This window comes from Zingiber officinale, chromosome 6A, assembly GCF_018446385.1.
Source record: "Zingiber officinale cultivar Zhangliang chromosome 6A, Zo_v1.1, whole genome shotgun sequence".
Taxonomy (NCBI): Eukaryota; Viridiplantae; Streptophyta; class Magnoliopsida; order Zingiberales; family Zingiberaceae; genus Zingiber; species Zingiber officinale.
The window spans coordinates 17,175,288-17,196,753 of NC_055997.1; the positions used below are offsets into that span (position 1 = coordinate 17,175,288).

The 21,466-nt window shown below is 37.8% G+C and overlaps 1 long non-coding RNA gene across 1 annotated transcript; it reads left to right on the forward strand.

The window, feature by feature from the left end:
* Positions 1-1,092: 1,092 nt before the first annotated feature.
* On the forward strand, positions 1,093-2,097 carry LOC121993765. Its single transcript, XR_006115407.1, has 3 exons — positions 1,093-1,341; positions 1,421-1,581; positions 1,898-2,097. It is a non-coding gene; the product is annotated as an uncharacterized LOC121993765 (long non-coding RNA).
* The last annotated feature ends 19,369 nt before the right edge of the window (positions 2,098-21,466 follow it).

Genomic DNA, 21,466 nt, shown 5'->3' on the forward strand with positions numbered 1-21,466 from the left:
CTATTGTCTTTTAGAGATTTTTGTGGGTCAACGACAACACTTCTTGAAAAGCGTTGTCTATTACCACTTTTTTAGTGTTGTCTATTGTTAAGTTCTTGTCTAAATTAAATCTAGAATGATACAAACCGTTGGATCAAATAACGAGTTGAAAACCCGCTAGGTTTCACTCGCTAGCACCCACCTATCTTCCAAAAACCTCCCGAACCCCTCTCACAACTTTTCATCTCTCGCCTTCTCCATCCAACTCCTCCTCTCACGCCCTCTCGCCTACCACCGCTGCCCTCGTTTCCGCGCAAGGGCAACCACGTACGACTCCACCTCCTCCTCTGCGTCTGCTCGACAGCTAAAGTGGTTCAACATTGGAGAGGGTTGTCTTGTATTTGAAGGCCTCTTCAAGTTCTACCAAGCCTCCGCTGGCGGCTCCATCGGCGCCGCCGTGAAGATCAACCGCGAAGATGCCGACATTGCCATCAACTAGGCCGACGGACTACACCACGCCAAGAAGTGCGAGGCCTCCGACTTCTGCTACGTCAACGACATTGTCTTCGACATCCTTGAGCTCCTTAAGTACCACAGGGTAGGCCGACTGTACATTTCCTTCTGTTACTCTTCCATCATAGATTTTGTTCTTGCTTCATTGTTGGCGATCATGTTTAGCGTTGATTATTTTTTGCTTCTATGCAACTTACAAGATTTAGTAGTAATTAGAGGCAATTACAGTTTTATTTAATTTAGTTGATTTTCATTTGTTTTCCTAGTCTTAGGAAAGCCATTTCATTTATTTTATGTTCACACAGAAGCTCCATCGACATGAGGGCGTTCTCACAAGGCGGCGACGAGCTTTTTGTTAGCCTTGTTGTAGCTCCTGACATCTGTAAGCACACATCAAAATCTCTCCTTTCCTCTTGTTTTTATTAGAATCAAAAGGTTTCAGAATAACAAATTCCGAAAAGTAATCTAAGAGGTTCGTGAAGATCATAGTCATTGCTACAACTTTGGGCATCCTTTTGTTCTTGATCGCGTCTGTCTTCGTTTGGTGGAGAAGGAAAAGAATTGAAAGTATGTATGCTCAACCACTCATGTTAAATATTGCCGACTAGGTGTATGATGAAATGTCCTTATGAGTTATACTTGTTGATTGGTATTTATTTTTCACATTTAACTACTACATTTAGATGTAAGTTTGTTCAATGACACATACTCATTTGCAACACAAAGCAAAGTCATCGAGGTGAACAAGAAAAAAAACATCACCTGGCAAAGTGACAAAGATCACAAATTTGGCAGTGATGTCTACCCTAAATACTTCCAGCAGGGAGGTCTCATATGAGGTGCCAAGCTGTAAGTGTTTTTCTGTCTTTCATTTATATATCATATGTTGTATTCAAGTTGGTAGCAATCATTGTAATAAAATTTGCAGTTGAGCGAGCAAGAATATCTCATTGTTTGGATGAGGACAGCTGCCTTGCCATAGTTTAGAAAACTCTATGGGAGAATTGAGAGAGACCTCGCAGCCAATGAACAAATCTCAATGACAATAGAGAACAACTACAACACTTACAGTTTTGAAGGGGAGAAGAGGTTGGTACTTTTTACTACCTCATGGATAGGTGGGAAGAATGGTTTCATTGGTGTTGCATATCTTACAATCGGTAGCCTTTGCATATTTCTTGTGGTAGCCTTCATAGTTCTTTATCTGCTCAAGCCCTGGTAAGTATCTTGCTCCTCTTTAGCATTTATGGTGCGTGGTACAATGAATACATTTTTCTATAGTTGATAAGCAAAAATCAGGTTAACAAGGCTTGACTTGGAACTAATAGACTTGTTGCTCCGATTGATTTCAACTTCGATGTTACCTAGTGACAACTCATGCAAGTTGGTTCACTTGTTCTTGCAGGACCCTTGGAGATCCATCGTACTTATCTTGGAACAAAAACCCAGATGGACATTAGTGAAACTTTAAGCTTATGTTGCATTCAAAAGTTGGTAAAGTTACAAATTTAGTTGCTCTAAATCAAAGTCTGCCAATCATGTGCAAACAATTTTCTTTGAGAATTCTGTAATCTGTAACTTCAATAGAGACCAAAGGAAATACAATGTTAGATCATTGTGCAAATTGAACAGTCACGTCATGTTGACAATAGTATCATCATTTTGGAAATTATGTACTTGGTTTTTATGTACACTGTGTATCTATCTCTATTATATATAGTGTACCTGGTTTTAATGCGTCATGACTCTGTTATTTTTGTTAACTTATGGTTGATTTCATTTCTATGGTAGGGTCAAAGAAACATAATGGTTTTGTAAATATAAAAACAATGATTTTGTAAATAAAAAATCAAATATAATTTTTTATTTTTTTATTTTAAAAAGACAACGCTTTTAAAACATTACAAAAGCGTTGTTTTTATAAAAAAATAATAACATTTTTAAAGCATTGCAAAAGCGTTGTCTTTGTTACAAACGACAATGCTTTTAAAGCGTTGTCTTTGAGTGAACTTTTAACAACAGTACTTTTAACAACGCTTTTTTAGTCACATAGACAACGCTTTTAAAGCGTTGTCTATTAGCTTTTTTCTTGTAGTGATCATCCATAATAATTGTGTTACACACTCACTCATAGTCATATATTCTACCTTAGTTGTAGATAAAGCAACACAATGCTATTTTCTAGTAAACTAGCTAACAAGTGATAGTCCAAGTAATTGACACCCATCACTTATACTTTTTTCTATCTAATTTTGTAAAGCCCGAAAAATTCCCGAATTTATTTTAGAATTATTCTATGATTTTTCTGGAATTTTTAGATATTTTTCCGGAATTTTCCGAGTAGCGGAAGTAGCAAAAATAATTGGAACCGTAAAATAGCTTAGGCGGGAATCGAACCCGAGACCTATGGTTTACGGATAAGTTTAGTAACCGGTGTACCCAGCAGGGCCATGCTGAAAGAAATGAGAACCAAATATATTTATATTAGAGTTGGGTTCATTAAACCACTTAATATAAATTAAAAACTTAAAGAGGGTTTGGTTTATTTGAGAAGTTTGGTTCGGCAAAATCCCTCTCCACCAAAGGCCTCACGCTTCTCTTCCTCTCGGTTCCTCTCTTCTCTCGGCGCCCCCAAGCACAAGTAAAAAGGAACCTAGGGTTCCTTCCCTAAGGGTCACGAGAGCACCTTCCGGCAAGATCTTCGATACAAGGACGTTCCCCTCCGCGAGAGGAACGCGTAGACGCAAGCAGCTCGTCGAGAAGGTCTTCGTCTCCGGAAACCTAACGCTTAGATTTGTAAGAATCTTTGCACACGAGGTAAGAAACCCCTCACCTGCAGTATAATTGCTCTCGCTTGTTGGTTTTGGCGTTAGTTTAGTAGTTTTACAGTTTTCAGTTATAGGGTGTGCTCTAAGTGCACACCAAGCATTCGGTAGAATGCCTAGTTCAGAAGGATGCACCAGTAGGCGTCCTAACAGCATGTAAAAAGTATTAGAAACATTTTACTCAGTTTATTATCAGTTATTACAGCTATATGGATCAGATATCCATTGGGTGGGCTCCCACAGTAGCCTCTAGGTTCAGATAACCTAGCTCTAGGTTCAGATAACCTAGAACAGCAAAGTAAAATAAAACAGTATTCAGTATTTTACTTTTATTCAGTTGGCATTGTATTTGGATCAGATATCCATGGGCTGGACTCCCACAGTCGTCCCTAGGTTCAGATAACCTAGTAACCCTGCTGGATTCGGAACTTGCAATCCCGGGTCTCGTAGGGATGCACGCACAGTAAGTACAGATGCCCCAACAGCATGTTTAGTATTTTCATCTATTATATGTATAGTTTTCAAATTTGAAACCAGTGATGAGAACACTAATTTAGCTTTCAGTTCAGTTTACATGAGTTGAGTTCACGTACAGATTTAGAGATATGCATGATTAGTTCAGTTTCATGTTCAGTTATATGCTATGCTATGTTTCAGTTCCAGTTTATGCTTTGTACGATACCATGCCATGCCATGCTTGCATATTCAGTATGTTTCAAACAGCATGATTTAAAAACATAATCGCATCGTTGCATGTTTTTGTGAGGTAGATGGTTTCTTACTAAGCTTCTTAGCTTACAGATGCTACTTTTCTTATACTGCAGATACCGGTAAAAGAAAAGTGGATTAGCAGTGGAGGCTGGAGGTCAATGCAGATGAGGATGTGTGTGTGGAACTGGAATGAAAGATCTCAGGGATCTAACAAGTTTTATTTATGCATTAGAACTCGTTAGCATTTACGTTCGGCACTTTCAGCTTATTAGTTTTGATATTTTCATTTTCATGCAATTTAGATTTGGAACGCATTGAACTATGAAAGAATGTTTTAAAATGTCAGTAACCATGTTGGAATGTTAACTGCAAGTGGTTAGAATTTTTATTAGGCATTAGATAGTTTATATGTGGAGTTGGCATGACCCAGTTTCTGAATTCAGAATGTCAGGTTCGAAATCAGAAACCCTGATCGGTCAGCCGACCGATCAGAAATGGGTTGGTGCCACTGGATCGGTCAGCCGACTGACCCAGGCACGAACAGAGAGTTGACAAGGGTTATAGATCGGTCAGCCGACCGATCCAGATGCGAACAGAAACATAGGAAGTGCACTGATCGGTCTACCGACCGATCAGGGTACTCCTGAATCGGTCAGGAGACCGATCCAGCTACGTCCAGCGGCGTACACGTCGCGAAAGATGGTCACCGATCGGTCTCCTTGACCGATCAGGGACCATCTGGATCGGTCGGTAGACCGATCCAGTTGCGTACAGAACGCAGCAGAAGCATGGAGGCTCACTGATCGGTCTTCCGACCGATCCAGAGGGTGCCTCCGTGCCAGTATCAGCTGGAACGATCTGTGAATCGTTCCGATGGCTCAATCGACTCACGAATCAGTTGAAATGTCTGATTACAGCTAGCAGGACATCCAAGAGACATAGATTGTCTCTCCTAGCATGTGTACAACACTTAGGTACTCTTAGAACGTCAAGTTAAGACTTCACAGTAATTAGTTTAGCAAATTTTGAATTAGCTCAGTTTTCCGCACAGTTAGTACAGCAGTATTGTAGCGATTCGCCTTACAGCCTAGTCAGTAGAAGGCGGGTCGTTACAAATTTATAGCCAGCATAGTTTGAGTTAGAATATCCTAAAAGATCAAAGTTAGTTGTCCTAGGGTACCACATTTCTATATTTTGTGTACCTTTTATATATCTAAAAATTCATTTAAAAATTTTTAGATGAGATTCCTTAGCACAAATTTGATATCTAGTACATATGCTAACTGCAAATAATATGTCAGATCGACTTACAGTTAAGTCTAACAGACTACCTATGACACTTCTATAATACTTAAGGTCTACTGGTGTTCTATTAGGATCATTATTTATATTTTTATTTATTTCCATGGGTGTTTTTATTTCTTTAGCATTATCCATTCTAAATTTTTTAACTAATTCATTTGTATATTTTACTTGATAGACGTAATTACCTTCATTAGTTTGTTTAATTTGTAAGCCTAAGAGGAAAGTTAACTTACCTACTAGACTCATTTCAAATTCTTGTTCCATTAGGTTTATGAATTCCTGTAGAAAGTTTGAGTATGTAAATCCAAAAATTATGTCATTGACATAAACTTGGGCAATAAAAAAAATATCAGATTTAAAGATTTTTACAAACAAAGTTGGATCAATTTGACCTTGTTTGAATTCTTTTGAAATCAGATGAGTGGATAATCATTCATACCAAGCCCTAGGTGGTTGTTTTAGACCATATGGGGTCCTTTTTAATTTGAAAACATAATCAGGGTATTCTAGGTTTTCAAATCCAGGTGGTTGACCTACATATACTTCTTCTTTTATTAGTCTATTTAGGAAGACTAATTTAGTGTCTATTTTGTAGAGCTTAAACCCTTTATAAGCTACATAACTTAGTAGCATTCTAATGGACTCAAGTCTGACTACTAGGACATAGGTTTCATCATGGTCAAGTCCCTCTACTTGACTAAAACCTTTAGCTACTAGTCTAGATTTATTTCTGACAATTCCCCCCTTTTCATTTATCTTATTCCTAAATACCCAATTAGTCTCAATAAACTTTTTATTATTGGGTAGAGAAACTAAGTCCAAACTTGGGTTCTTTCAAATTAGGCTAGTTCTTCCTGCATGACAATAACCCAATTTAGATGAAATAGGGATTCTTCTATTATTTTGGGTTCAACCTTAGAAATTAAGGACATTTGACTTAGGTTTCTAAATGATGATCTAGTTTGAACCTTCAGTTCCAATTCACCTATTATTTAGTCAATTGGGTGGTCTGAGCTAACTCTTATTGTTCTAGGTTCAGTTTGTGTTTATTCATTTTTTTGTGGTTGATTTTGTTCATCTTTGTATTTGTCTATTGGGTTTTCACTTGCTCCCCCTAGATCAATACTAGCTCTAACAAAATCAATTTGTTGATATTGAGGTTGAATTGAGTTAGATTCTTTATTAATTTTGTTGAATTTTACATTGGTTATTTCCTCAATTCTTAGAGTAGTTTTATTATAAACTCTATATCCTCTACTATTTAGGGAATACCCTAAAAAGATTATATTTTATAATTTTGAGGTAAATTTTTCTAAGTATTCTCTTGTATTTAATATGTAAATAGGATATCTAAATACCTTAAAGTATTTAATATTTAGTAATTTATTATAGTAAATTTTAAATTAGCTTTTATTGTATTTCTTATTTATTGTTGTTCTATTTTGTATATAGCAGGTTGTACTAATAGCTTCTATCCAAAAATATTTTGGTAGTTGGTATTCATTAAGCATTGTTCTAGTGGCTTCTTGGAGAGTTCTATTTTTCTTTTCAACTATTCCATTTTGTTGAGATGTGTTAGGACAAGAGAATTCTTGATAGTATCCATTTTCTAAGCATAATTTAGTAAACCTATGATTTTTAAATTTCCCACCGTTATCACTCTTTATTCTTTTGATTTTTGAATCTTTTCCATTTTCAGTTTGTTTATAAAAATTATAAAATATTTTAAATGTTTTATCTTTATTTTTTAAGAATTTTACCCAAGTAAATTTTGAGTAATCATCAACTATTACTTAATAGTATAAATTTTCATTAATAGATTTAATCTCATGTGAGTCAAATAAATCTAAGTGTAATAATTCAAGTGTTAAATTAGTTTGAGTTTGAGTAGTTGGTTTATGGATTGATTTAGTTTATTTTCCTTGTTGATAAGCATTACAAATTGTTGATTCTAAGTTGGGTAGTTTTGGTAATCCTCTAGCTAATGTAACGCCCGCCCTTCCCCTACTGATAGTAAGGGCGACGCTACGCGAACATACATACATACATATGCAATCATTGCAGCGGAAGAAGAAAAATTTTAAATCTTAATCATACAACAAACCATGTGAACATGCCAGCATTCATGCATATAAAATTTATTTACTATTTATTACTTGAAACATGATACATGCTTGTTTACCTAGAGCATAAAGCGTACTAAATAAGAAGAAAACTAAACATGTATATTATTCTCTAGAGTTCATGATAACTAACAATTCTCTAATTAAACAAGTACTTAACATTTCAAGGTTTCATGGAAACAAGAGCAAGTATAAGTTCACCTTAAGTATAACCCATCCAAACAAGCTCAAGTTAATATCATCAAAAGTAGCAAGAAAAGAAATAGTTCACATGCAAAAGCTTAAAACATATATAAGTCTTGAAGCACAAAACACAGATCTCTTCTACCATGCCACTGCCACACACATCTTTGCCCTCCCTACTGCTCCCTTTAGTTTAGCCATTCTTTACCCTTTTCTGTAGTACAAGGAAATTTAAAACTATAAGCACATAGGCTTAGTAAGATCTTTTCCTACTCACAAAAAAAAACATAAATCATGAATTAAACATGGAGTAGTGATATATTCATTTAACCAACATCTAGATTTAACATTTCATGCTAGCATAAAGTAGTGTCATACTCATTTTGGCAAATCATAAACATAGCATATGAGAGCATAAACATAAAGTAGTAGCATGTTCATCTAGGTATCATAGATATATCTCAAGAGAGCATCCTCCTAAAGCATAATGATCATATAGCATGAAATAAGTATATGCAAGATGTTCTTTTGAAAACATGTATCAAAATCATATAGCATGAAATAAGTGTATGCAAGATGTTCTTTTGAAAACGTATATCATATAGGTACTTAAACATAAATCTCAACATGAGGGCCTGACATTGTACCACATACATGAATTGCGTGCATCCCTAAATAAATCCGAGGTAGCTAATCCCGAACCTAATAGGGAACTAGGCCCGTGCTTCGACCTAGGGGCAACGTAGGAGCCCATCCCATGGACCATTCTTAAGGTCCGGTACAAGCCATACAAAAGTAAAATAGCATATCATGTTTCTTGTTATATCATGAAGAGTGCTCTTAATCCCAACTTATAGGGAAGCATCTCTTAGGCATTTCATCATACATAAGCCTTTCATAAGCATAACATGGTGACATAAAGTTCAAATATCACATAGCATATCATGAAGAGTCATTATCATGCATAGTTGGGGTTTTGATCTTTCTACCAACCCTAACTCATATCTTGGCCGAAACGCATGAAACATGATCTTAAATCTTAAGCAACTTTAAACAAGGAAAGCATCCTACTAGCATCACATAATGTTGGACCCCGTGGTAGTTTTGATGTGATCAACCAAGTTGGTTAGGTCCTGCTGTGTTTGATCCCTGTGTCTGAGTGTGCAGGAGCTTAGGAACACAGGAAGTCGAGCGGAAGACGCAGCTAGCGAGAAGGACGGCACGGGAAGGGAGCTGACGGGCTTGGTGCGTCCGAAGGACGAGAGAGCTGCGGAAGAGTACACCGGTGGGCGTGAAGAGTTTGCACGGCGTTCGAGGGACGTTAAGCCGGGATGGAAGGCTGCTCGAGGAAGGCCGGAAATTGGGTTCGGGTGAGCCCTATTTCGGTTGGCCGAAATCACCCAAACAAACGGAGCTTCGGAAGACAAAGGAAGAAGAAAAGGAATCAAAAGAGGCTGGAAGTTACTGTAGCAGAAATTACTGTAGCAGGAACCTTGAAGGCGCCTTAAACACATTGAAGGCGCCTTAAACACATTGAAGGCGCCTTGAATGGATTGTTTAAGGCGCCTTGAGCAGGCCAGTTTGACCGTTTGCGCTGCGGATAAAGTTTTATCCGCAGATCGAGTTGGAGGCGCCTTGAACCCTGTTGGAGGCGCCTTGGACTCTCGGGATAAGATTTCCAGGGCCTATATAAAGGCCCTTGGAGCTAGGAATTCAATAACAACTCAAGCAATCAACTGTGTAGTGTTTCCTAGCAATAGTTCTGAGCTTCCAAAGTGTAAAAGGCTTCTCCGCCTTCAAAGAAGGAGAATTTTTCTACTACGCTTTTTCTACTGCCCTGGATTAACAACCTTCTTGGTTGTAACCAGGTTAAAATCCTGATCTTCTCTGTATTTCTTTATTTAGTTTTTATTGCTTTATTAATTTATCACTATTGCACTAATTGAGTTGAAAGTACGAGGAGGGTATAGTTTAATTTTTGTTTTCAGCAATTCACCCCCTCTTGCCGGCCTCCGCTGCACCAACAAGTGGTATCAGAGCCTGATCACCTCAGAAGGACTAACCGCCAACTGAAGCACTACGATCAAGACGATGGCCGGAGCAAACATCCATCCCCCGAAGTTCGACGGAGACTTCACCACATGGAAGCGCAAAATGGAGGTATTTTTTAAAACGGATTTTGATATTCTTATTACAATGAAATATGGTTTTGCAGCGCCGAAAGACAAAGAAGAAAACACATGGAGCAAGAAGGAGCAAGCCGATTTCGTCGCCAACAGAAAGGCAGAGTTCCACCTGCTCAGTGTGCTGCCACCACAAGAAGTAAATCGGATCGGAAGCTACGACTTAGCGAAAGATCTCTGGGAAAAATTCTTGGAGCTACACGAAGGTACATCCGAGGCGAAGCTAGCAAAGCGTGACATCCTCCGGAACCAGTTAACAAACCTCCGGATGAACCAAGGCGAGAAGGTAGCGCAACTCCAAGCGAGAATCAAGGAGCTGATAACGCAACTAACGAACCTTGGAGAAGAGGTAACCAACCGGGACTCTATCCGGTACACGCTCAACGCCTTCCCTAGAACTCCAGAGTGGGCTTCCTTAGTAGATGCGTATTACATCTCTAAGGACCTCGAGGTAAGTACTTTAGAACAATTATTTTCCACTTTTAAACTTCACGAATCTCGAGTTTCAGAACCCAATGGAGCAGAGAAGACCAGTCAGACCATAGCTCTAAAGGCAAAAGTAAACAGTTCTGACTCCGAAGCCTCAGTCGACGAATCCGAAGCGACACTACTGGTAAGACGCTTCAATAAGTTTTTCAGTTCTAATAAATTTAAATCGCATTGGCATCATCGAAAGAAGAGGACGGTTCGCTGCTACAACTGCAACGAAGAGGGTCACATGAAAGATGACTGCCCAAAGCTAAAGAGAAAGGAGAAAGAAAGAGAAAAGTCAAAATACAAGAAGCCAGCTCGACCCAAACACAACCTAAAGGCCATGTGGAATGACTCATCATCCTCCGAATCCGAAGTCGAAGAATTCTCGGGATTAGCACTGATGGCTGACCATCAACTAGAAGAAACGTCTAGCTCAGAAATGAGCATAGATGAAGGGGGAGCAACCTCAAAAGAAGAAAGCACTAATGAAGGGGGAGCGTCACCGGATCAGGTAAGTAAGGTACGCAACCTAACCCCAAATCAATCCTTTAGATTTATTAAAGCTCTTTCTAGAGAATTAGATAACTTAGAAAAAGAAAATGAAAATTTGAAATCAGAAAATGAAAATTAAAAATTAAAAATTGAAAAATTAAAAAATGATGCATGCTTAAAGAAATTTCCAAAGTCAAAAATTAGAATTTATGCTAAATTAAATTGGTATATAAGGAAGCATCAATGACAACTTAGGAAAATACCAAGAAACTATGTACCCCCTAGATTTTTGAATAATCCTGTAGGAAGGAACCTCTATTGGGTTCCAAAATTTGTACTTAATTAATCTTGCATAAATTAAAAGCTTACAGTGAGAAAATTAAACATTGAAATTCTTTATGGAAGCTTTGTCTAAGGAAGTGGTTGTTGCTCTAATAACCAAGAAGGCCTAGTGTCTCGCCACGACCTGAAAGCTAAAATATTGAAAGAAAATGTTTAATTAACTTTCTGAAGAAGCATTAAACTAGAATTAAATAATGCTTTAAAAGTTTTTAAATCTTTTTAAAATTCTAAAAAGTCAAATTGTGAAAATTCAAAAATTTAAATTTGACTTAGAAATTTTTTTATTGACTTAGAAATTTTTTTTCTGAAAATTCAAAAATTTGACTTAGAAATTTTTTGGGAAAAATTCATTTTGACTTAGAAGATTTTTTTTTTAAACTCAAAAATTTAAATTTGACTTAGAAATTTTGTTTGGAAAAATTTGCTTTGACTTAATTTTGACTTAGAAGATTTTTTTTAAAACTCAAAAATTTAAATTTGACTTAGAAATTTTTTTTCAATTCATTTTTAACTTAGATTTTTTTTTTTTGAAAATTCTATACATTTCACTTAACTTAAGTTATTGTTTTTCATATTTTCTTAACCCCATTTTTGCTGTGATCAAAGGGGGAGAGAAAAGTACAAGTTTAGGGGGACTTAGAAAAAAATTAAAATTAAAATTTCTTTTTCTATTTTTTGTTGCAATTTTACTAATTGCAAAAATTATACTTAACTTGTTAGTTTAGTAATTTTTCTTTAAAATTACTTTTTATGTCTATTTTAACCCTAACTTGAACTTGGGTTGATGCACATCAAAAAGGGGGAGATTGTTGGACCCCGTGGTAGTTTTGATGTGAACAACCAAGTTGGTTAGGTCCTGCTGTGTTTGATCCCTATGTCTGAGTGTGCAGGAACTTAGGAACACAGAAAGTCGAGCGGAAGACGCAGCTAGCGAGAAGGACGGCACGGGAAGGGAGCCGATGGGCTCGGTGCGTCCGAAGGACGAGAGAGCTGCGGAAGAGTAATCCGGTGGGCGTGAAGAGCGTGCACGGCGTTCGAGGGACGTTAAGCCGGGACGAAAGGCTGCTCGAGGAAGGCCGGAAATTGGGTTCGGGTGAGCCCTATTTCGGTTGGCCGAAATCACCCAAACAAATGGAGCTTCAGAAGACAAAGGAAGAAGAAAAGGAGTCAAAAGAGGCTGGAAGTTACTGTAGCAGAAATTACTGTAGCAGGAACCTTGAAGGCACCTTAAACACATTGAAGGCGCCTTAAACACATTGAAGAAACAGATTGAAGGCGCCTTGAATGGATTGTTTAAGGCGTCTTGAGCAGGCCAGTTTGACCGTTTGCACTGCGGATAAAGTTTTATCCGCAGATCGAGTTGGAGGCGCCTTGAACCCTGTTGGAGGCACCTTGGACTCTCGGGATAAGATTTCCAGGGCCTATATAAAGGCCCTTGGAGCTAGGAATTCAATAACAACTCAAGCAATCAACTGTGTAGTGTTTCCTAGCAATAGTTCTGAGCTTCCAAAGTGTAAAAGACTTCTCCGCCTTCAGAGAAGGAGAATTTTTATACTACGCTTTTTCTACTGCCCTGGATTAACAACCTTCTTGGTTGTAACCAGGTTAAAATCCTGATCTTCTCTGTATTTCTTTATTTAGTTTTTATTGCTTTATTAATTTATCACTATTGCACTAATTGAGTTGAAAGTACGAGGAGGGTATAGTTTAATTTTTGTTTTCAGCAATTCACCCCCCTCTTGCCGGCCTCCGCTGCACCAACACATAATACATAGTATATCATGGGAGAAAACATAAACAATTCTAGTTGGAGTTAAACTTTCCTAATCCATTCCATTTCCTTCTTGGCCGAAACTTACAAAAGGTATAGTCCTAGGTTTTAAGCAACACCAAGCATGGAAACTTTAAACCAATATCACACAATACATAGCATAACATGTGAGACTTTTTGCAACATAGGTGAGTTTCTAACCCAAATTTCTAGTCTTGGCTGAACATATAAAGCATGATTCTAGGTTTTACTTAAACAACTTTAAGCATGAAACTCTAAACTAATATCATACAATACATGACATAGCAAATAAGACTTTTAGCAAGCATAAATGAGTTTCTAACCCTAACTTCATATCTTGGCCGAACCTCTAAAGCATGGTTCTAGGTTTCATTTAACAATATTTAAGCATGAAGCTCTAAACTAATATCATAGAATGCATGGCATAGCAAATAAGACTTCTAGCAAGCATAGATGAGTTTCTAACCCTAACTTCAAGCCTTGGCCGAAACTTCTAAAGCATGGTTCTAGGTTTCATTTAACAATATTTAAGCATGAAGCTCTAAGCTAATATCATAGAATACATGGCATAGCAAATAAGACTTCTAGCAAGCATAGATGAGTTTCTAACCCTAACTTCAATCCTTGGCCGAAATTTCTAAAGCATGGTTCTAGGTTTCATTTAACAATATTTAAGCATGAAGCTCTAAACTAATATCATAGAATGCATGGCATAGCAAATAAGACTTCTAGCAAGCATAGATGAGTTTCTAACCCTAACTTCAAGCCTTGGCCGAAACTTCTAAAGCATGGTTCTAGGTTTCATTTAACAATATTTAAGCATGAAGCTCTAAACTAATATCATAGAATGCATGGCCTAACAAATAAGACTTCTAGCAAGCATAGATGAGTTTCTAACCCTAACTTCAAGCCTTGGCCAAAACTTCTAAAGCATGGTTCTAGGTTTCATTTAACAATATTTAAGCATGAAGCTCTAAACTAATATCATAGAATGCATGGCATAGCAAATAAAACTTCTAGCAAGCATAGATGAGTTTCTAACCCTTACTTCAAGCCTTGGCTGAAACTTCTAAAGCATGGTTCTAGGTTTCATTTAACAATATTTAAGCATGAAGCTCTAAACTAATATCATAGAATGCATGGCATAGCAAATAAGACTTCTAGCAAGCATAGATGAGTTTCTAACCCTAACATCAAGCCTTGGCCAAAACTCTAAAGCATGGTTCTAGGTTTCATTTAACAATATTTAAGCATGGAGCTCTATCACATAATGGTTTACACATCATGAGAAAATATAATCAACCATGGTTAACATTTTTAACTCTCCTCAACCCTTGTTTCATGTCGTGGTCGAACTTACAAAACCTAATCCTAGGTTTTAAGCAACATAAAAACATGGAAAAACACTCGAAAACTACTTGTACTATAGGTGAGGGAGATACTTACTTCCTCTTGCTTGGTTTACTAAGAAAATACCCTTGGTGAAGAAGAAGAAGAAGAAAGCTTTTGCTTCTAGAACTCCTTTTTTTGCTTATCTTGCTTGTAAGGGAAAGTAGGTTTTAAGAACTTCCCTTTGTGAAGTTTTCCTAGGAAGAAAACCTTTAGCTTGAATTCGAAAATGGGAGAGGGGAAGCTTGGAGTTTCGGTGAAGGAAGAAGAAGGAGGAAGAAGGAAAAGAATAGCTTTTCTTTCCCTTACTTCTATTTATTCCAAATGAAAGGGAGAAGGGAAAACACCTTTTCATTCTTCCCTTCATTTATTCTAAATGAAGGGAGAAGGGAAAATGAACTCTTCATGCTAAGTGAAGGGGAGAAAGGAAAGATAAACTTTTCTTCTAAGTGAAGGGAGAAAGGTGTCCCTTCACCATTCCTACCCTTAACTACAATTTCTCTTTCCTTTCTACCAATACTTCCTCTGGAGCTAATGGTTCTCTCATACTACATAAAGCTTTGTCACCTACTAAAAGGTTCAAGGTTCGAACCTTGGCAATGCTTCTTTTTGGTTCTATTTTCTCTAATTAATAATTTTTTTTGAAAGAGCCCACATAAAGCCCATTCTGATCATGCAAAAATTTATATAAAGTTACTTGAGACTTTATGGGTGTTACAGCTAAGCCATTTAGTTTGGTGAGGTTTCTAAAGTTAGTGTGGGGCATTCTCCTATATCATAGCCAGGTTTCCTCTTTTTATGTCAAGTGGCACTTAAGTGAGGAGCTGGCTAGGTTAATTGTATGAATATTATTATTCCTAAGTCATTTTAATTTTATTATAGAGTCTTTCATATGTTTAATTAAACATTCAGTAGATGTAAACCTAATCTTATACTCTAAATCACACAATTGACTAACACTGAGTAAGTTAAATTTGAAAATTTTGATAAGTAGTATTTTATGAATAATGAAATTAGATTCTAGTTTAATGTTACCTTTCCAATTATCTTCAATTTGTTGCTGCTTCCAAAGGCAACTCTTCCTAATCTTTTGAAGGTTAATTTTGTGAGCATTGCTTGATCCCCTTTCATGTGTCGGGAGTAATCACTGTCCAATATCCATTTAGATTCCTACAAAGAGTAGGATATTTTTTAGCTCAAGTGTGAACTTAGTTTAACTTAATTTATTTTAATTTAATTTAAGTTTAAAGTTAATTTGTTAAGCTTTTTAAGTTTTAATTTTAATTTAAAGTTAATTTGTTAAGCTTTTTAAGTTTTAATTTTAATTTAAAGTTAATTTAATTTTTAATTTATCCTTATTCATCTCACTCGGTCTAAGTTTTCAGACAACGGGATCCTATTATTTTGTGAGATGAGTTAAGTTGAATTCATGATTTGGTTTAACTTATGTTAGATTCAAGTTTAGCTTTGGGTTCAACAAATAGACATACTTTAGATAAACGTCTAAACCATGGTGAGTTACCTGGACATCATTAGAAGAGTAACCACGCCTTCAAATTTTTTCAAATAGTCCTATCCACTGAACTTAATATAAAATTTTGGTCTAACCTGTTAGGATTAGTAAGGGGTAGCTTCAGTTAGTTCTATTAAGCTAAATGCACCAGGTCGAAGTCATAACTTCCTAGATATGCATAGATAGAACTTCCCTAATCTACTATCATCTAAAACTTCTCTAATATGGATTATCAAGTTAAACTTTTATCCCTATTTATCCTAGTCCTAATTACCTAGCTAGGTAAATTATTATTTTTGGAGGTGTCAACTAATTTAAAGCCTCCCCCTGAATTATTAAACTTTGAGTTTTAGATTTTAGGTTTGTGTCGATTTGTTTTATAGTTATAATTGTTGGTGCAATATTCCCTAGGTCAAGGTTGACCTAGTTGACTGAGCTTGAATTGGTTCAAGCTTGAGTCTTGATGTTTGGGTTTCAATGTTTGACAATACATGGAGACAGGACATGGAGATTGCAGGTGCAATTGTTCATGTGGTGAAATTGTAAAGGAAAGTCAAGTAGGTCACGATTGACTGGATACTTGACTGGGAAATCTTGGTGAGTGAAGCCAGGCAGATGAAAAGTCCTAGTGAGTGAAGTTAGGCAGAAGAGAAATTCTGGTGAGTGAAGCCAGGTGAAAGACCTAGTGAGTGAAGCTAGGCAGAAGAGAAATCCTGGTGAGTGAAGCCAGGTGAAAGACTTAGTGAGTGAAGCTAGGCAGAAGAGAAATCCTGGTGAGTGAAGCCAGGTGAAAGACCTAGTGAGTGAAGCTAGGTAGAAGAGAAATCCTGGTGAGTGAAGCCAGGTGAAAGACCTAGTGAGTGAAGCTAGGCAGAAGAGAAGTCCTAGTGAGTGAAGCCAGGCAGACGAGAAGTCCTGGTGAGTGAAGCCAGGCAGACGGGAAGTCCTGGTGAGTGAAGCCAGGCAGACGTGAAAGACCTAGTGAGTGAAGCTAATCAGAAATGAAGTCCTGGTGAGTGAAGCCAGGCAAGGAAAATCCAGATAGATCAAGGATGATCGGACAGCTGGTGTTGGGAAGTCCAAGTAGGTAAAAGGGATTGACCAGATACTTGGCACGAGGAAATCCAGATGGGTCAAGGTTGACCAGACATTTGGTGGAAGTCCAAGTGGGTCAAAAGGATTGACCGGACGCTTGGTAAGGGAGTCCTAGTAGGTCAAGGGTGACCAGATGCTAGGCATGATGAACCATGAACCAACAGGTTATGGTTGACCGGATGTTGGTTTGAGGGACGTTTGGACTTGATTTGGCAAGTCTTACATGGGTTGGATCGATCAACCGATCGATTGGCTCATGCCCAATCGATCGGTCGATCGATTGGGAGAGTCCCCGCGATAAGCCTTCTCCCAATCGATCGATGGATCGATTGGGGAGAAGTGTCACACGAACAGAAAGCCTCTCAATCGATCAGTGGATCAATTGGGAGCCTCCAATCGATCAATGGATCGATTGGGAGTCGCGATTCTACGCGATAAAGGCTGAATCGATCAGCCGATCGATCCAGGCGATTACCGAGAGCACAGAGGCGCTCTGGATCGATCGATCGATCGATCCAAAGCGTCCCCGATCGATTGGGAGCAATCCAATCGATCGGGATCCGACCGTTGGCGTCGTATTTAGCTGCTGGCGAGCTGTTCTCTCACGGCTTCTTCTCCAGCGAGCACAGATCTTCACAGAGCTTCTCCACAGAGTTCTCACCGCCAATTCTTGAAGTTCTTGGAGGTTCTTCCAAGTCAAGAGGCGGATCTACAGCGAGAAGAAGAAATCTAGGGTTAGGATTTTCTTGTGCAAACTTGTAAGATTTTGCTTGTATTTTGTTCCCTTTCCCTTTCTTCTTGTAGTGTGAACTTGTAGGGCTTCTCCGCCTTTGGTAGTTACCATAAAGGAGTGTTTTCATAGTGGAGGGTGCGTGAGTGTGTGGATCCTTGGATTAGTCACCTCTTGTGAGGTGGATACCAAGTAAATCCTCTTGTTAGCGTTGTGTATTTTGTTTCTCTGTATTTTCCACTGCATATCTTGAAGAAACAAGCAACGAAGAGCACGAGGATCGCGCCGAGCTATTCACCTCCCCCCCTCTAGCTACATAATCAGTCCCAACAACTGGTATCAGAGTCAGGCCGCTCTTCACCAGAATCATCGTCGAAAAGGGAAAAGAGCTAGAGGGTGAAGAAGTTGGAGCAATTCTACAAGTCGAAGACTTCATCAAAAGGCTCAACTTAAATGGAATTCCAAGACGGGCTTGGATTTGATACAAGGGTGCCTCCATCATTCTTTTCAACAAGCTTCGATCTTTGGAAATCAAGGATCAAGAATTTCTTGATGATGGAGATAGAGCAATGGTTTGCTCTAATGGAAGGATTTGAAGCTCCAACAAACTCCAAGGGCAAGCCTCTCAAGAAAAGCAAATGGAGTCAAGAGCAAGTTCAAAGGAGCAAGGCAAATGATAAAGTGACCAAGCTTTTGGTCAATTTATTGCCAAGCAATATTTTGGCTCAAGTTGGAGAATTCAAGGATGCCAAGGAGCTTTGGAGCAAATTGGCAAAGATTCATGAGATCCCCTCCACTATACCAAACTAAGAAGAATCCAAAGAGGGTGACTCATTGGATCAAGACCAAGAGGAAGAGGACTACGAAGTTGAGAGATGCTCAACTTCCGAAGAAGAAGTCCAACAAGCTTCATCTTCAAAGGAATTAAATGAAAAAGGCAAAGAGGGAGCATACTCTTTGTTTCACATACAAAATGAAGATGAAGAAGCCTCCACCTCTAGGATTGAGGGGGAGCAAATTTCGGTGACACCGGATCAAGGAGAAGGAGAAGTCTCCACATCCGGGTCAAGAGGAGAAGAGGATGAAGAAGCTTCCACCTCCACAAGTCAAGTAAAATCAATGGGAGGAAAATCATTTTCGGATCAAGAGGAAGCCTCTTCCTCCGGATCAAAAGGAGAGGATGTCATCCCTACACAGGAAGGTATAAATGTTTCAATTAAAAATAAAAATCATATTATATGTTTTGAGTGTAGGGAACATGGGCATTACAAGAGTAAGTGTCCTAAATTGGCCAAGAAGAAGGGCCAAGTGGCACCAAAGGCCAAGGAAAAGCCCAAAGAGACCGCTCCCGAAACAAAGAAGAGCAAGGAGCACATTGTGTGCTTTTTGTGCAACCAAAAGGCACATTATAGAAGTCAATGTCCCAAGGGAAAGAAAGCGGTCAAGTCTCAAGAAGGAAACACAAATCGAGGGGGAGGCTCCAAGGTAAAACGAAAGGTATCATTTATTGAGCCTACCCCTTTAAATAATGGTAAAAAGCATGTTAGTTCTAATTTATATCATTTCAATGCTATTTACCACAAAAATAGGAAGCATGATAGCATTAAAGAAAATCATATGGCTCTTCATGCTAAAACTACTCAATCTAGGGCTAAGAAGGTAGATAACCAACTAGGAAGTAATCCTAAGGATGTTACGTATTTACCTAAGAAAAAGAAAAATCAAGGTTTGAGTGAAAGACCCAAGGTTGAGGAATTATGGAGAGAAAATCAAGTCTTAAGGTCAAGACTTGATAAATTGGAAAGGACCCTTAGAAAGATCACAAATAATACACAAGGGTCCAAGAGTCAAAACCTAGGTTTAGGACAACAAAAGTCATCCAATGGCCATAGAGGTTTGGGATACAAACTTAAGGCTAAGAAGGATGTAATTTCTTACCATAGGGTTCCATATAACTATGGAACCGAGTCTAGGTCTAAGGGTCAAGTCAAAAGTACAAGGGAAGTTATCCCTAGGAGTATTTTTGCAACTAAGGTGACTAAGACTTCTAAGAAGTCTAACAAAGTCACTAAAAAGGTCACAAGAGAAGAAATCCCTAGGGTTGACCTAGAAAAGGTGACCAAGGCTTCTAAGAAGCCAAACAAGGTCATTAGAAAGGTATCTAGGGAAGTTATCCCTAGTGAGTACCTAGAGCATCCAAGGAGCACCAATAGATTTTGGGTTCCTAGGAGCATTTTCTCTACCGCTTAGATGGGTTAGAGAGTATCAACTCAAATTAGGAGGGTAGTTAACCCAACTTTGATGAAGTTGACACTCGAAGAGCATTTTCAAGGTATTATCAACCTTTGAAAATGAAGTGGAGTTTCATTTACTCTTTGGAAGAGTAAAATGTGCCATAATTTGAAAGTCAACTTTAAATTAAATTGGCACAATTGGAAAAATCATAAGAACTACCAAGTTGGGATTTTGGTATGTTCTTAAGGGATTAAGGGCAAAAATTTAGGACTTGATCTCAATTGTTACTCTTTAAAAGAGTAATTTGTGTCAAAAGTTGAGGAATATGTTTAATTTAAATTGGCACAAATTAGAAAAGTAAAAGAAATGTCAAAATTGGATTTTGGCACTTTCTAGGGACTTAAGAGCAATCTAGGACTTAAATTTTAAGTTAGCCAAGGTTTTAGGATACTTAGATAGGTAATCTAGGTACTTTATTTATGCTAAAACTTGCCATGCTTTGTTTGTCCATTATATGTCATGACATCATATTTATTTTCTTTGGCATTCATACCTTATTATGAAAAATATAAAAATACCATGTCATGTCATACATACATCATATAGTCATAGGAAATTTTCTTTTGAAAATTATTTTTCTTTGATGTATGTCATAACATTATCATGCATTAGTTTATTCCTTGCAATTAAGGACTAATGGCATTTATTAACAAGTAACATCCTTGGTGGATGTTCATAACCTCAAAATACCTAGGTAGATATGCATGATCCCTAAATTAGGGCAAAACCAAGACTTACATCTTGCAAAGAACTATAAGGTGGCTTGTATGTGTTTTTGTACACATTAGATGCAAGTGAGATGTTAAGATGATGAACAAAACTCAAGATGTGATTTAGTGCATTCTTTTGAGTTTTAGGTTCATCAAAACACATAGTTATGTGTTTTCCAATCATTGGGAAAGCAATGTACAAGTCATGTGCATTGAGCCCAAGGAACATGGTTGGATATTGGTTTTGAAAATCATTTTAAAAGGCTTTTGGAAAACCTTGGTGAAGGCTATCTTTTGATAGTAATCATCATTGAATAGTTGAGCACGAACTTGAAGAAAACACTAAAGTGTTTACAAGTTTTCAAGTTTGTGTCAATCTTTGAAAATATGAAGTATTTTCTTAGAAAACTATTTTTCCTTGATAGTATATACCCTAAGGAATGTCTACATGAATTTTCATAATTTTTCGAATTTTGTAGAATTTTTGGGGAGTTTCTGAAATTGACTGAAATTGAATTTCAGCTTTTTCAGAGCTTCAATCGATCAGTGGATCGATTGGAGTGCCTCAATCGATCGGGCGATCGATTGAGAAGGCATCTCTCGCGAGCAGAAGCTCATTGGATCGATCAGCCGATCAATCCACGAAGACTGAATCGATCAGTGGATCGATTTAGTAGGGTTCAATCGATTGGGACCCAACTCCAATCGATTGGGGATGCTGATTTTGGCTGGGAAAGCTTGATTTCAGCATTTTGAATCCTTTTTAGTCTAGGGAACCATTCCTAGCCCCTCAAAACACATTTGTATACATT